Consider the following 4903-nt stretch of genomic DNA (forward strand, 5'->3'; position numbering starts at 1 on the left):
TGATAATCATATATAGATTACCAATATTTGTACCCATAACTACAGTATATCTATTTTTAATGTCAAAGCTATTATCATACTCAATTGGCAAATATTAAAATAATCTTACTGAAGGTAGAAATAAAATGAAGATACTTTTCGTCACCAATATTAGTTATCATTCTTAAGCTTTATGACAATGCTATGAACAAATGGAAAGAGATAAAAATAGGGTCGGAGGATGAGCACAATCAATGACAGATGGTTTAACTAATTTATCTAGAAAACCTGAGACAATTAAGTGAAAAGCCATATAAATGCAGCCAGGAATGGATGATATATAGAGCTCAATCATTTTTATTTCTCCTTCACTTCTGAAGGCTAATTTCACTAGATACAGAATTCTAGTTAGAAAGCTTTTTTCTTTCAACACTTTATTTTATTCTTTTCTTGCTTCCTTGGTTTCTGATGAAAATTGCTCTGAAATTCTTACCCTTATTCCTTTATAGGTAAGGTGATTTTCCTTTTCTAACTTCTTTGAGGATTTTCTCTTTAATTTTGGTTTTCTGCAATGTGAATATGATAGGCTTAGATGTAGATTTTGTTTTGTACTTATCATACTTAAGGCTTTCTGAATTTCATGGATCTCTGGTTTGGAGTCTGTCATTTACTTTTAGAATGTTCTCAGCCATGACTTTAAGTGTTTCTTCTGCTTCATTCAGTCTTTTCTTCTCCCTCTGATATCCCAGTTATACTTTTTGCAAATTTTCTCAGAGGTTTTGGATGTTCTGTTATGTGTGGGGTTTTTTTTCTCTCCCATTCTTTTTTTTTTTTTTTTTCTTCTGTGTATTTCAGTTTGGGGAATTTCTATTGACCTATCTTCAAGTTCACTGATTCTTTTCTTTGGTCATGTCCAATCTCTTGATTAGTGCATAACAGTCATTCTTCATTTCTCTTACAGTGTTTTTTATTTCTATTATCTTTGGATTTCTTCTTAGGATTCCCATCTCCTACATTATCCATCTGTTCTTGCATGTGATCTACTTTTTAAAGCACTTAACAAATTAATTACTAATGTTAATTAATAAATACCAGTTTTCTTAAATTCCATGTCTGATAATTGAGTCTTGTTCTGATGCTCACTTTGCCTCTTCAGACTGTGGTCTTCCTTGTCCTTGGCATGTCTTGTAATTTTTTTGTTTAAAGTCAAATGTATTGTATTGGGTAATAGGAACTATAGTAATAGGCTTTTAATGTGAGTAGTTATTCTTGCCAGGAATTTAGCTATGTTTAATGTTTTCTGTGGCTGTAGGTGATAGAGACTTCAAATTCTAGCATCTTTGCTTTTGTCTTTCTTGCTTCCTTTGCTTTTCATGAAGTACTCTTTATAGAGTCTATTTATTGCAGTTCTTCCAGCTGAAATCCACTGTTCTATGCTGAGGCCTTGTTTGTGTGGTGGTTAAGATGTATGTAGGAGGGAGATGTGTTTTATAATCTTATGATTAAATCTCAGTCTTTTACTGTGCCTGTGTCCTTACATTGTGACCCTTCATAAGTATTTCTTAGTCTCCTCCCCCTCAGACAAGGCTGGAAGACTAGAAAGGACTAGAATGGAAATGCTGCCTCTAGTAAATTAGACAGAACTCTGGTCAAGTGTCTTTCCCCTGAAGAATAGGTCTTTGCTAAGGAGAGTGCTCTGTGTGAATTTCACAGAGATTACTGTTCTCCTCTTCCCATCAGAGCCATGAGAGGACCTTTTTGACTCTTCACCATGAGAACCAAGTAAAATTTCCAAAGGTAAAAATCTATGAAAGAATGGGTGTCTCCCCAAGACTGAAGCTTGTAAAAGTTTCTCACTCATACTGGTTCACATTCAGCCTCCAGCAATTCATCAAAATTATTGCCTAAGTTTACCCACCAGTTTATGGCTATAGAGGCTTGTTCCACATAAATAGCTTTTAGCTGTGACTCTCTGTGTTCGCCTGTCTCTCCAGATTTCAGGGTGCTAGTTTGCCCTGCAAACCCAGGTTTCTGAGGGATCCATGAAAGCCTGTTGATTTCAGTCTTTTCAGCTTTTTTTCTTTCAGGACAGGAGTGACAACTTCCAAGCTCTCTACATGTCAGAGTTGAATCTGAAAGTAACTGTGTGTGTGTGTGTGTGTGTGTGTGTGTATTCAATCCTTTAGAAGATATGAAGAAAATATAGTTTAATAACATTAAAAATAAAGTAAAATACCTGAGACTGAGCTATAAGAAATGTGTAAGTTCTATATAAAAAAGTTTCAATAGAAACTTCCCAAATTGAAATGCACACACAAACACACACAGAGAATGGGGAAACACACCCATGTGCACACAGACACACAACAGAACATCCAAAAACTGTAGGAAACTTGCAAAAAGTATAATTGGAATATATATAAAACTGCTAAATGCATATGAGGAAGACAAAAAATACTCATCATTCAGATGCCAATTCTCTCAATGAATCTCTAAATTTGATATAATTCCAACAAAAGTGCCAAAAGTATTTCTTAAAAGTGAATAAGTTTATTTTAAAATTGATATGAAAAGCAAAACAACAAGAATGGCTGCCAAAATTCTAAAGCAAAATGTAAGGCAGGTGAATATAGATTGTTCAATAATAAATGAAAGCATATTAAAAATTGTAAGAGTCTATTTGAGAAAAATTGATTTCAAATGGGCAATACCAAACTGGAAGTGGTTAGGAGTGCTCCACCAGCAGCTTATGGAGAGACTTTTACAGTGAAAAGGTGGAAACAGAGTAAGGAAATTGTGGATTTGCTATAGCTTATAAGGTTTCTTCAACCATATTCTTTAACATAGCTTAAAACCTGTTTGGCTATTTGTCATTGGTTGTCCTTAGGTTTCAATTTTATAACCTTCAGGCACTTACAGGCTTAGATTTTGGTTTCCTTACCTAGGCCACAGCAGCATTAGAGCGACAGCAATCTAATGGCTTTCTTGTTTCATTAATTTAACAAGATCTACCACATTTTAAAAGGTCATAACAAAAAGCACAGTAAATAAAATAGCATGATAGAATGCAGAATTGTTCATTCATTTAATTAATGTGCACCTACAGTAAGTCAGACACTTTCCTAAGGATTTGGGATATAGTAGTGAGGAAATCAGAAAAAAAAAAATATTTGCCCTCATGGAGTAATTTTATTCTAGTAGAGAAAGACATATAATCTAAAAAATTAATATGCAAAATACCAAATGTATGAGATACTAATAAGTGGGATGAAGGAAAAATAAAGCAGGAACGGGAATGAGAAATGTTGGACAGGGGATGTTAAATATTAAATAGTTTGGTTGAGGAAAAGCTCACAGATGAAGTGATATTTGAACAAGAGTGTGAAACAAATCATGGTATTTGCCATGCAGATATTGGGGGAAATTTTCTAAGCACAGGAAATATTAAATGAATAGGTTCTGAGGCAGGAGCATGTTGGGTGTTTCATCGTAATTTGAAAGAGAACCAGGAGTTAAGAGAAGAACCATAGTGAAAATACTAAGCAACGAGGTCAGGATTAAGAGGTCAAGGTCATCTGATATTCTATCAGTCATTATAAATATATTTTGGCTTTTCATATGAATTTGATAGGAGTCCATTGGAGGGTTTTGAGCAGAGCAGTGACATAATCCGACATGCATAAAATGGATTCCTCTAGCTTCTGTATTGTGAATAAACCATTGAAGGGGAAAGTCAGAAGCAAGGAAGTGAGGATAATAATATGGGTGAAATATGATTTTGTTTAAATAAAGGTGGTAGCAAGATAGGTAATGTGAAAAGAAGGCAGTTGTGAGAGCAAGTAGAATAAGGTCATGGGGAAATAATAACTTAAACTTTGAGCTTGTAAAATTTGAGATGCCTATCAGATGTTCAAATGAAATGTCATGTAGGTACTTTCATGTGTGATTCTAGATTTGAAGGGGAAAATGTGAGCCGTAGATATAAATCTGGGTATATTTCATTATATAGATGCTATCTGAAGATATAAAACTGATGAGATACCCAGGAAGTAACTGTAGAGAAAGAAGGATGAAATCCTGGGACAGCCCATTGCTAGAGAGTGGGGAGATTAGAAAGTAGTAGGAAAGGGGACAGAGAAGGAGTTGTCAGTGAAGTAGAACAACTGAGCTTGGGAAGCTGAGTAATAAATTTGGCTGGTCTTTATCCCCAGTTACTGGGAAGTAACCTGTAAATCCTTGGAATTTCCGGAGAGATAGGAGTGTCTCTGTTATTTATGGAGGGATGCTAGATTGTTCATGCTAATGGGATGACTCAGGATGGGAACTAGCCCCACCAGAAACACCAACCCTGTGGTTAGAAGGTTGGATCATGTGATATCAGCCTGCTCTCTGGTGAGGGGAGAGGATTGAGTATTGAATGCAACAGAGTAGCCAGGGACTAAATCAACTGTGCCTATGTAATGAAATCCCAATAAAAGTTCTGAATACTAAATTTAGCTAGACTAAACTTTGCTAGTTGACAATACTCTGTTGTTGCATGGTAATGTGCCCAGAGGGTAGTGAGTCCTGAAGATAAGGAAGCTTAATGTTTGGGATCCTCTCAGACCTCACCCTGTGCACCTCTCTCTCCCTTTGACAGGTGTTGCTTTGTATCCCTTTGTTATTAAAATTGCAATAGTTAGTATAGCACCTTCCCTTAGTTCTGTGAGTCATTCCAGTGAATTATTGAACCTCAGAGAGTAATAAGAACCTATGAATTTGTGGACAGCAGAGCAGAGGTGAGGGTGGCCTGGAAAACCCTGGGTTCATGGCAGTCTTGCAGAGGACTGTGCCCTTAATGTTTGGCTCAACTCTGAATAGTTGGGTGTCAGAAGTCAGTGCAGAGGCCAATGGAAGAATATATTTTAGGGAGCAGGTAGTGTAT

This window comes from Canis lupus, chromosome 1, assembly GCF_048164855.1.
Source record: "Canis lupus baileyi chromosome 1, mCanLup2.hap1, whole genome shotgun sequence".
Taxonomy (NCBI): Eukaryota; Metazoa; Chordata; class Mammalia; order Carnivora; family Canidae; genus Canis; species Canis lupus.